Here is a 12,452-nt window from a genome sequence, read left to right on the forward strand (position 1 = left end):
ACATGGGACCAGACGTATTACCGGGTCACCTGAACCCAAATGAGATAGCCCACGACCGTGCGCGAGGTTTTGTATGCCGCGACGGGATGGTGTCTCGGGAGAGTTCGGGAGAGCTCGTCCACAGTGATCCACTGGTTACTTTTCATGAAATCACCTCTCATTACAGAGGGAATAGGCAGAGTTTTCCTTTCCCCCATCATAAACTCAACAGGCCACAAGCTAGCACGCTTCGCATGCTCCAGACAGGGTCCTACCCCTCTAGGGGCTTTTTGAACATCCTCCACCCGGACATCGATCCACTCTGCCCAGATTGTGGCACTGAATTTAGCTCATTAAATCACATGCTCTGGCAGTGCCCTGTGTTACAGGATTTTAATACAGAAGAAGACTGGACGAAGGCCATCACAGACCCGAGGCAGGACGTCCAGCTCCTGGCTGTCCAGAGGGCCCGTGAATGAGCGGAGAGGCATGGCCTCTCTGTTCCAACATGGGGCTAGCCAACGGCTGGGTAGGGACCTGCAGGCCCCCGCTTAGCTCCTCAGGACCCCAATAAAGTCGTTTGCTGCTGCTGCTTACTTCAGTACCAGATATTTGCAGAATCTACTATGTGCAACAGTCACAGGAGCCTTCAAGTGTACCGTACATGCGCCGCAAACAAATCCCACGTCAGCTATTTTTTTTTACGAATGTGAAGCAGAATGGCGCAACGTAGCAAATAGTCCTGGTAATTTAAAGTGGTGGACAACATTAGATTAAGTCTATAGTATCGGTTACGTGAAACAATTATACATGCTGCCTTTCCACTTCGTTTACTAAGTGTTTTACTGCAGTTCATTTTATACGAACTTTGTCCATTTGATTCTTATTTTTGCAGTCCATGATTCATACATTTAGCGTATATTTGTGAGACTCAGGAAGTGACGCTAGCGCACGACATGCGAGCATTTTCTTGTGGCCGCGCACGTGATGAAAGCATACCTTCGCGGCTTGGGTACTACAACCTTCTGCGCTGTGGTTTTAAAATGCGTAGACAGTACACCAAGCTAATGGCCAGGCAAAATTATGTGCTGACGGTAACGTACTAAATCGAATTGAAGCTAACAAACCAGCAAAATCCATATCGTATGCTATGTGCCGTGATATGCGGCGGGATGATATGCCAGCATCAAAACAAATAATATATTAAACAACAAAAAAGTCACACTTTTTTGTCACTTCAATAAAATAAACACTTTATCGTAGCTAAGAGCTAACGCCGCAAAGTGTGCTTTGTTAAAAAAAAATAATTTACAGAGTTTTAGACGCTAAAACGACGAAATGATTACAAGAACCATGTAGTGGGAGACAACGGAAATTTGGAAAGCCGGGGTTTTTTTAACGTGCATGTAAATCTAAGTACATGGGTGTGTTCTCATTTAGCCCCCATCTAGATGTGGCCCCCGTGGCCGGGATTCGATCTCGCAATCTTGAGTGAGCTTTGTTGAGAACTCACGTATGCTTTTGTTTTCTTTCTCGCAGCCACAGCAAAAACGAGTACAATCCTAAAAGGCAACATTAAACAGTAATACATTTGTGAAGCCCACTGGTTAGCCCTTACGTGTGCTATAACAAACAATCACCACCCATGCACTCCGTACGGATAGTAAACCAGCGAAGCTAGAACGTGTGACCACGGTGTTAACACTGGTTCACTAATCGACGGCTTGGTAGGCTGTCAGGTCTTCGGTATGCAGCTGCTCCTTTCGCTCGGCTGCACGAGCCTGTTCTTGTGGGCGGGCCGCGTAATCGGAACGGCGTAGACGGGCTTCATCCCTGTTCTCCTCGCGGCGTTGCTGGTCGAGAGCTGCCTTCTGCTAAGGAGTACGTATAACGCTTTGCCTACCTGTTTCGAAGCCGCAGAGATACAGCTGCGCGCAGGCTCGCCAGTGACGGAGAGCAACGTCATCACTACTGGCGCAGATAATCTAACACCATCTAGATAGCACAAGGCCTTTTCACTCCTATTCGTGACGTCATCTGCTCTTTGTGCGCTCCCATGTTTCAGTTCATGCCCTCTATACTTCAAGCAGTTCAAAATTTTGCTTAATTTCTTGAAACGACTAGCCGAACAAAATATCTTACGTACCTGGCCCGACTGCCATATAATTTAACGGGGATGCTCCTTAGTAGGCAACAGTGATTTCGAGGTTACAACACCCAAATTTCGGTCTGGTAGCGTGTCATCATGGATCACAGTAAACAGGTCTTATGCTATTTAGATTATGTTGGGAAATCGCGCACCCCTCTTTCTCTCTTTTTCCTTCGCGCATGCCCGCTGGGTTATGCCGGAGGAGTTTTCGGCATAGAGGCGACCAACAGACGGACGGACGGACGAATCGGCTAGACATATGCAGCTTCGCTGTGGACACTAAACCTAAATTTAATTCCCAAATCGCACGTTGCCTCTCAAAGCGCAGCGTACGCTTAAATGTAAGAACGCGTAGCTGCAAATTTTTTCAGTGTCAGCCTGAACTTTCTTTGCTGGCTACATTGAGGTGCTGTTCTATGTCATAAACTCGCGGAAAATATTGGATAAAAAATAAGTCGTGCATGGGTCGAAATGTATGTGAACTGAAAACCCCTCAAGTGTTCTGAGTCGCAGTAGAAGAAACGGAGCCGTGCCGACATGCGTTGACTGGAAGAGCAGCCATCTTGATTATGTCAGGGGCATCAACCAATTCGTTGATGCACGACATTGCGTCGTGCATGCTATATGCAAGAAACGGCGTGTAAAAAAAAAAGAACGCTAAAATTTTAATTTATAATTATTTATGAAATCACCATAATTTAGAACGGCTATATTTTAGTTTTAACTTGATTTATGTGTTATAAGAATAGCAGAATACCCACCGTGGTTGCTGAGTGGCTAAGGTGTTGGGCTGCTGAGCACGAGGTCACGGGTCGGATCCCGGCCACAGTGATCTCATTTTGATGGGGGCGAAATGCGAAAACACCCGTGTACATAGATCTACGTGCACGGTAAAGAACCCCAGGTGGTCGAAATTTCCGGAGTCCTCCACTACGGCGTGCGTCACAATCAGAAAGTGGTTTTGGACCGTAAAACCCCATAATTTTTTATGAATAGCAGAAAGATCTGTTTTTCCTTTTTTTTAACAGTTTTCCATCCTAGAACATTCACAGAAATTTTGTGTAAATTATCTTTATCTTAACATCTTCTTTTTTTACAGTGTAGAGGACATCCACTTGGTGAGCAGCATTTCGGACAAACCATACATGGGCGCATGCAGGCTGTCACTACTAGGATATTCTATTTATCGAAGTCCGCTATTTCGATGAAATGAGTTGTATTTTGTGTGCAGCCACTTCAGAAAGTTTCTCGTATGTTCTGTGTTCTCCTTTCTCCTTAGTCAACTAGTGGGTGTTGCTGGATTGACATTTCAGCCATATAACACATGTGAATTTAGAAAATAATCCCAACTACTATCTCTCTGTGGCCGTTGTGCCAAGTTGCGCCCTGCTGCATGATAAACTTCTTATGCGAATTATATTTCTTTCTACCAGGCTGCTTTCTGTGGTAAGGATGGTGCCCATAAGCAGCGGGACATCCGGCGAAGGCACAAGTCCTACAAGGCCGCGTTGGCAGGTGCGGCGGGATAGAAGACCGAGTGCTTTTTGCATTTCTTTTGCAATTTTGTTGTGCTGGAAAATAGGGATATTCAAAATGTCCGATAAGGACTTGATCGCTGAGAGCATACCAAATCTTGCTGACTTGGCTTGCGGTATAAAGATTGGAGCTTACGATGACTAAATGCATGAGTGGGGTCAGAAATTTGGAGCTGACCATACAACCGTAACATGAGTTTCTTCTGGGCGTTACTGGGAAAGGTGAAATGATGAACAAATCCGTGGCAAGAACAGAAGGTGGGAATGACAAAAATTATGTGCTGAATTTCTTATGTTGGGTAAGAACATAACTCCAAAAATAAGGAGAGGCCTTGACCTACTTTCTTTGACAGAAAAAAAGAACACATTTTCTTCAGTTCCCAAAATACAGCGAACGCTTTACTCAATAAGTATTTGAGATTTATTTCGCTCACATACACTCAAATATTTCTTGCATGCGGCGTTAAAAACAGAGCGCGTTGCAGCCCGTTGCGTCACAAATGCATCAGAGCATTTGTGACGTTAGTAGAGGCACACAGCCCTGTGTTTTTCCTACTCTATCTCTCACAACCGAAAATAAAAAGAACAAATAATCCTGCGAGCATGTTCTCTCCTCCGCTGAAAGATATTCTATTATAATGGAACGCGAACCAATGTGTAAAAAACTGACAAAGATATATTGCGCCTGGGAAATGTCGAGTCACTTTATTAATCATCCGCGCCTTCATCAATAATGTGGCTCTCACGCAATTTGCGCTCTTGAAACTTTCATTTCTCTGACTTCCTGCCTCGCTCTAGATATTTTTCTAAAAGGGGGAAGGAGAAGAGAGGCGGGAGCTCTTTGTGTATAAAAGGCGGCGATGCTTAGCTAGCTTGTTCACAGTTCAGTGGAGAGCTGCAAGTGCACAATATTTACGATGGCTGCTTCGAAGGTTCTTGTAATCCTGTCCATTATTGCTAGCGTCATGATAATGTAAGTATGCTGGGAGACCCTTAGAAATGCGGTAATCTACAGAATACATACATTTCTTGTCCTTGTAGGTTCCAGTGGTCGTATGTCGTTCAAAGTCATGGAGTTGTAGCTAGCAGTGTGGAGAAAAAGTTTCAATTGCTGCTGCACGAGTGATTCTCTATATGTTTTAGTTTTCCTCTTTTCTACTTAAAGGTTATTACTACGAAATGAGCAGCGAAGATATCTATACCTTGTTAAAACTAGCTGTAACTTTCTTTTACTGCGTCACTGTAAGAATGTTGTTGTCCCATATGCGATAGAACTAATGTTGCATGAACGTTTTAGAACTAAAATGCTAAAATGTATGTCTGTCAAATACAACAGAAAACAGAGTAAATTTGTTTCGATAAGTACTTTTAATTGACGCAAAAATCACAAAGGAATTGCTCAGACACGTAACTACAAGTGTCACAAAAACAGTAGATGCAGTTTCTGCATTTCCGTAAACAATCGCAAAATTAACGTTTGCTGTAGCCATGCGAAATTTCTACAACACAAATATTGGGGCATTCTCGTAGACAGCTTTGATGTGTACTTTGCATCACCCATGCCAGCGCATGTAGATATCTTTATATGACAAGAACAAGAGCTTGCTAACGCTCTTGTGCCTTCAAACAATCACCGTCTCGGTAGCCACCTTATGTTCTCAAACTGGCTATTCCGGAGACTGCAACCAGAAGGTTACCTGATGTTGGCATACGATTCTTATTAATAAATACGAGACAATATCATTGGCTTGGATATATGCAGTAATAAACTTGGCTACTAACAAATGCGGACCGTTTTTCTACATTCTCACCTCGTCCACAATCGCTGCGCCACGCCTGCGATGCCGCCGCTAGCACTCCTCGCCACGAAATTATTATGAGAAGCCATAAGCGCAACGTAAAGCCTTGTTATTCCTTTTAGTGCTTCGCGTCCGATAGAAAGTGCCATATTTCTAAACAGCTGTCATGCCAGCCGCTTCCTTAGGTGATTGGCATTCTACAAAACGTAGCAATGAGATTATTTCGCCACCATGTGCAATATAATTGTATGCCTGATTATTATCATTTCTAAGTTACCCTAGTTCTAGTTGCGACGATTCATTTCCGCCTAACTTTATTCTGTTAAGCAGTCCTATAAGACCACCAAACGGGTGTCCATTGTAATGAGTGGGGCTTTCGTAATTTTTTCATTCCTTCGGTGGAGCAATACATTAAAAAGTTTTCTTTAGAATGTTGGCAATGCACAAATATTATATGTAAAATGTCATCTCAATTTTAATTAGACTTCTCTTAGATTCAGTAAGGACATCTTCGTCGCGAACGCTTCGCGAGCGAGTGATATTTTGCTTAGACAAAGACAAAAAAACTATTTGGAGTAACAAGAACCGCTTCGCTTCAGTATTGCTACATGTCTAATTCCTTTGTATATTAGGAACCCAAAGTTCAAAAATCTGTTTGTGCTCGCAGAACCCAAAGCTTGACACCAGCGTCCACAATTGGTGGGCTATCATCTGGAGGGGGCCCGTCCGGTCCGGCTACTAGCGCCACCAGTGGCGGAGCTGGCGGAGCTGGCGCAGCTGGCGCAGCTGGCGCAGCTGGCGCAGCTGGCGGAGCTGGCGGAGCTGGCGCAGCTGGCGCAGCTGGCGGAGCTGGCGGAGCTGGCGCAGCTGGCGCAGCTGGCGGAGCTGGCGGAGCTGGCGCAGCTGGCGCAGCTGGCGGAGCTGGCGCAGCTGGCGGAGCTGGCGCTAATCCCGGCGGCGCTCCTGGCGGCGCTCTTGGCGGCGCAGGTGGTGCCGCTGGTCCAGCCGCTCCAAAGTAGAAGCCGATGGGTGCAGCCCGTTAACAGTGAGACATGTTATTACGGGTTTCATGAGATTTTTTTTTGGGATGATTTCTGTTTGTTCATCGAAATAGGTCTTTCCAGCCGAGTAACATTCGTTTTCGTTAGGCACAACATACACAGTTTCACGGTTCATATAGGAAATATTGCACCTAATCTTTAATAATTTATGTACGCCGTGTCTCAATGAATTTTCCTTCGTAGATGATAGAGGTGGCGGTGGTGGTGGTATTGCAGCAGGTGGGGTTAGCTTGGCGAACATATCCGGCAATCGATCCGCGTGAGCCTTCTGTGAGTATCACTATGTGGGTCGCCAGGTGCTGAAGAGCCTCCTGTTTCGCATGAAGGAAATTATCAGCCATTTCACTCTTTTCCTGAAAGCCGCAGGCCATTCGGGGAAAACGATGTCATCAAATGTCCTATGCCAAAGACCATTCTTTTGCAGGCTGTCGACCATCGCTGTCATTTCTGCGTCGGACTTCGAGCATAGCCAAACAAAATGTTTGATGTCACGGATATCAACACAGAAGGTGCAGAGCCGGGAAGTGCATTGCCGAGTCTTGAATAACCAAGCGGCGATGCACGCGGAGTCGGTTAGGATGCGAAATAATAGTGTTGCTACTTTCCGTGTAAGTCCATGAGTCACAGGGGCTTGGTGTGGAGTGTGGTGGATCGCCCTTATGTGAATGCGCATTGCCTCCATAGGGTTCGGAAAAATACTGGACGCTCTTACTTTTGGGGCACATGTTATTGCCACGCGTGGAAGGGCGTCAGCTTTTTCATTTCATTCAATTCCTACGTGAGGTGGGATCCACTGAAATTTTGCGTTAGATCACTTGCTCATTGCAACTTTGACCAGTGCCAGAGATTGCCTTCTAAACTTGTCTTGAGGTAGGCCCCGACGTAATCGTGTAACAATAACTTTGAGTGCGTCAGCACCACAACGTCACGTGCGGAATAGGCGCGTAGTTTTCGGAAGGCCGCGGAAATTGCTGCACTTTCTACTGTTGTACACGAAACTACGCAATCCAGACGGCCAGACCATGACACATCTTCGGAGCGTGTGGAGCACGCCGCTGTGCGGCTGTCTGTCTGCGCACACACCAACCCGTCAGTGTACGCTTTTACGTGGCTTTGAAACGCTGTGCTCAAGTGTTCTAGGAGAAGAAACTACTTCGGCGCTTGAAATGGTACGTTTTGCCCGTAGGTGGGCTACACTAACGCTGCAGGTAATGTCCGAAAATGATCATGGCGGGTCGAAGCGACTGAGTTTCGGCCACGCAAATCCAAAAGTCGAAAGTTGTTCAGCGCCGCATGGAAATGGGAGCGAGTTCTTGCTCTTAGCCGCCGGAGAAGCGCCGCTCCTGCGGGGCACTCACCTAGCCTTAAAAGCTGCGTCAGCTAGGCCTGAGATGCCAAAAGGCGGAGGGGAAGAGAGTCCGGGTCATTACTAAGCTTCTTGTTTGAAACCGCCAGAGAAAATACCATAGGAAATACCAGAGAAAATACCAGAGGAAAGGCCGGCCTTTCTACTAGAAAAAAAAAGAAAAGATTTGTTGAGCTTTGCGATTTATATAAGCCACCGAGCCATGTTATGACTTATCGAAAATGCTTGAGCTCGGCCAACCTAATTGAGTTTTATCTTTCCAGGGCACCATTTGAAGCCACCGAAAAACTTCAAGAACGGAACTGATGGTGTTTGTGCCAACGCAAGGAAAAAAAAAGCAGTCACTAGAAAAGAACATCTCAATACAGTCTCATTATTGCTTTCACACGATATTGAAGTGAAGCACCAACAAAACAAAGGAAAAGGAAAATACAGATCACATCACAACGTTCTTCTAATAGGAGTTTAATCTAAAATGCAAAGCATTCACGTCTATGAATAAATATTACTTTTGCTAAAAAATCTGCTTCAACTCTTTTTATTTCCCCTATACCTAAGCCTTGTGCGCAGTTTTGTCAATAGCGCATTGCGGAGGCACGATATAGTCGCGATGCACAAACGTCGCCAGATCTTCTGTTGACATGCGCGACATGGAATAAAAGCTGCTAAGATGATCATTTGCTTTGTGTCTTAATGTTTGGGTAATATTCACAGACCTACTTGTTTATCTTTATTGTGTGACCACGTTTCACCGTTTAACAAGTGTTATCACTAAGTTCACGACGCGCCTGCATGTATCGAAGTTTCTCGAGTGTTATCGATTGTTGTATCCGCTGTCTGTTGTCACCGTATCTTGTGCTATCTAATTAAATGTATGCCTGACTCGAATTGTGTAGTACTTTCTGGAAGACATCCTGGTAGCAGCGACTACTCTGCAGCCTTAAAGGAGTCATGCGAAAAATCCGACGCGCTTGACCCGCTGATCAGATTACGACTATCGCCGACTCTGTTCGCCGCTATAGTCGTGATTTGAGTGTAGACTGTTTTTTGTGGACACAGATTCACGCAATATAACTTAATTTCATCATTCGCAAATTTCGCTACTGTCTTCTTTACCGTCACAACAAAGTAACATCTGATGGAGGTGCTTTGCCTTCATTTACCGGACGCCCTGGCAAAGCCGGGATCCAAGGTGGAACCAGGAAGAAAACCCCAGCATGTGCAAGGTCCAACGAGGCTACCGCGGGCTGCAAGAGCTGCCCCCAGCGCATAGTCTTTTGCCTGAGACGGCTAGGAAGATCGTCTCTATGTCAACAAAAATAGCAGATAAAGATTCCTCCATCGTGCTTCATCAACCGAGGCAGCCAACTACTTTGCGTGGAGCTTCGTCAGACGATCCCGAAACTTGGCTCGAGACTTTAAAAACAATCTCAGCCTTTAACAACTGAACCTCTGGGGATAAGCTATGCCACGTGTACTTCTCCTTGGTAGATGCCACTAGGACATGGTTCGAGAACCGGGAGTCTGCCTTTACAACGTGGAACCTGTTCCGCAGTAACATTCTGAGGACCTTGACGAGCGCTGACCGTAAAGAAAGAGCCAATTGTTATATTAGATGGACAAGTGCAGCTACCTAACGATAACCTTGCCATCTTTACGGAAGAAATGAACCCTCTATTTCGCTACCTGACCAGGAAATGTCCGAGGATAAGAAAATCCGCCTACTCATGCATGGCATTAAGCAAGAACTTTTTACCGTAATACTACGAAGTCCACCAGAGACCGTCGAAGAGTTTCTTCTCGAGGCTGCCAGCACAGAAAAAAAACACGGTGGAAATGTGGAACGGACAATTCAACTGCCGCAAGAACTTAACATACTAGGCTGGAGTTCGCTCACGGGGCACGGACGATCTGCGCGAGACTATCAGAGCGCCCTTGAGGGAGGAGCTTCCTCCCTCAACACCGCAAGAAGCAGTCTCAAGCAGCTTCAGTCCCTGAGATTGTTCGCGAGGAAATTCAGCAATCACTTGGAGTCTCCGAATCGCAGCGGCTTCAGCCGGAAACCATAACCTACGTCCCCGTATCCCGCCGTCTCCCACCGTCACGCTCGCCTTCCGCGACCGCGCCATGGCTCGGTAGTTCCGCAGTTCCGTCGTTCACCGCTGCAGTTGTCAGCTCGCCCTCACGTCGGCCAGCGCACCTACACAGGCAAGACAGATGTATGACACACTCCGGACCACCGCCCGCTCTGTTATCATTGCGGAGAAGCGGGCCACATCTACCGCCGGTGCTCACACCACGACTTGTGATACCGAGGCTTCGCCGTCAACGCGCCGCTTGCACAGCTTAATCAGCGGCCACGTGACATCGGCGACCATATCGCCACAACAAAGTGTAGATCTCGACAATATTCGCGTTCACCGTCGCCAGTACGCTACCTGTCGCCGCAGTGCCGCCCATACACTGGCGCAACACGGGGCAAGGCCGTAAGCCCTTCTCCGGAAAACTAAAAGCAGCAGCCGATGGAGGTGCGGTTGCTGTACGTCGAAAAGACGAAGATCCTCCGTCCCCGACGATGATGCTCAAGATCGATTTTGACGACGCAGCAACGACACGCCGCCATTCGGACGAAGCCTGGAATGCAAGAATACGCCTACACAAAACGACAAGACGACGCCACAAGTCAACGCGACGCTGACATGATCCGACGCCAAGACCCAATTGCAACCAAAGACAAAGAAAATCTCACCTCCACGTGTTTCCTGGTGGCCGCGAAGTCGCCACGTTTGTACATACTGGAATGGATTATACTCCGTCATCAGTGAATTATTCGCCAAGTTAAAGAAAGTCAAGACTGCCTGCTACGGCCCCGAAATTAGGATTGCTGGAAGACACGTCATAACGCGACTGGAATCTGCACGGCCAGAATTGCCGTTAATGACCGCACCTAACCTGGGACCTTCGTTATCCTCCAACCGAGTTCAGATTCTCGGCGCGGACTACCTGAACAAACACGGCGCAGTCATCGACTTGAAGTTGAAGTCGATAACGTTATCCGAAGATCAAGCGATACCGCGAGAGCGCTCTTGTATCAGCACGCCTTTAGTGTGCTCGAAAATTAGGTTTGCATCGCGGCCCGCTCAAGCATTGTCATTTCCGTCAGCACCGAAACACCTGCATACGTAGAAGGCGTCATCGCCAGTGAGCAACGTTTACTGCTCAACCATGAAATTTGCGTCGCAAGAGGTATCGGTAGAGTGCACGTAGGGAAAGCGAAAGTGATGCTGACAAACTTCAGACAGGTGCTCCAGTGCATCAACATTGGCACGACGATCGTGTACATCGAGGAAATTGTTGAAACAATGCGTTTGTCCTCTCGAATTGTGCCGCATCTACCCCGGCGAACATAGTTCCCTTACCATACTTCGAAACAAATGCAAGTGTCCCCATGAGTAAGCAGCAACAGCTCAGAAGCCTTCACCGACGATAAAAAGAGTGCTTTTCGACGTCATCGACGATTCGGGAAACACCACTTGCAAAGCATGCCATAATAAACGAAAAGTGAGCTCGACCACTCCGGCAGAACTCCTACCGAGTTTCGACGCGAGAAGGTCAAGCTATAAAGCAACAAGTTGATGAAACGCTGCGCGACGGATCATCCAGTCGTCGAACAGCCGGCGGTCATCTTCTGTTGTCTTGGTGAGGAAAAAGGACGGAACCGTATGTTTCTGCGTCGACTGAACAATACCACGAAGAAGGACGTGTACCCTCTCCTACGGATAGACAACGCATTGGACCGGCTCTGAAACCCTAAGTACTTCTCATCCCTGAATCTCTTGTCTGGCTACTGGTAAATACAGGTCGACGAGAGAGATCGCGAAAAGACGACCTTCAACACGCCAGACGGTCTATTAGTTCAAGGTCATGGTATTCGGACTGTGCTGGCCTCCAGCAACGTTCCAGCGCGTGATTCACATGGTGTTAGAAGGATTGAAGGGACAGACCACCAGTCTTGTTACTTGGTTGACATCGTCGCCTTGACCGGAAGCTTCGAAGATGACCTTAGGTGGCTTGCGATAGTACCATTGGTAATAAAATCATCAAGTCTCACTCTGGAGCCGCGAAAGTGCCGCTGCGCATGAGATGAGCTTCTGTTCCTGGACCAGGTCATTCGAAATCTGGAGTCCGCTCTGACATGCCGAAGACAGCTGCCATCGAAAAGTTTCAACTGCCCATCGACAAAAGGCAGTGTTTAGAATTTTTCTCACGTGTGCCCGCTACAGGCGCTTTGTCAGTGACTTTTGACGCGTCGCTGAGCCGCTGCCACATCCAACTATATGTGATGTCCATTCCAAGTGGTAAACGCCGCAGAGCAACGCATTTCAAGACCTCAAACTACACAAGTAGTTGCCACCGGTACTTGCGCACTTCGAGGATGACGCCGATACTGAAAATCACACTGACGCCAGTGGCCTAGGCCTCGGTGCCATTCTAGTCTAGAGGAAACACGGAGTTCGACGTGTGGTAGCTTACGCTATCCGCTCGCTGTCAAAAGCGGAATGC

General features: G+C 47.1%; 1 long non-coding RNA gene across 1 annotated transcript; it reads left to right on the forward strand.

Annotated features, from left to right (window-relative positions):
* Window positions 1-4,548: 4,548 nt before the first annotated feature.
* Window positions 4,549-8,399, forward strand: LOC140213529 (uncharacterized). Its single transcript, XR_011890389.1, has 3 exons — window positions 4,549-4,636; window positions 6,130-6,507; window positions 8,153-8,399. It is a non-coding gene; the product is annotated as an uncharacterized lncRNA (long non-coding RNA).
* The last annotated feature ends 4,053 nt before the right edge of the window (window positions 8,400-12,452 follow it).

This window comes from Dermacentor andersoni, chromosome 10 (genome assembly GCF_023375885.2).
Source record: "Dermacentor andersoni chromosome 10, qqDerAnde1_hic_scaffold, whole genome shotgun sequence".
NCBI lineage: Eukaryota > Metazoa > Arthropoda > Arachnida > Ixodida > Ixodidae > Dermacentor > Dermacentor andersoni.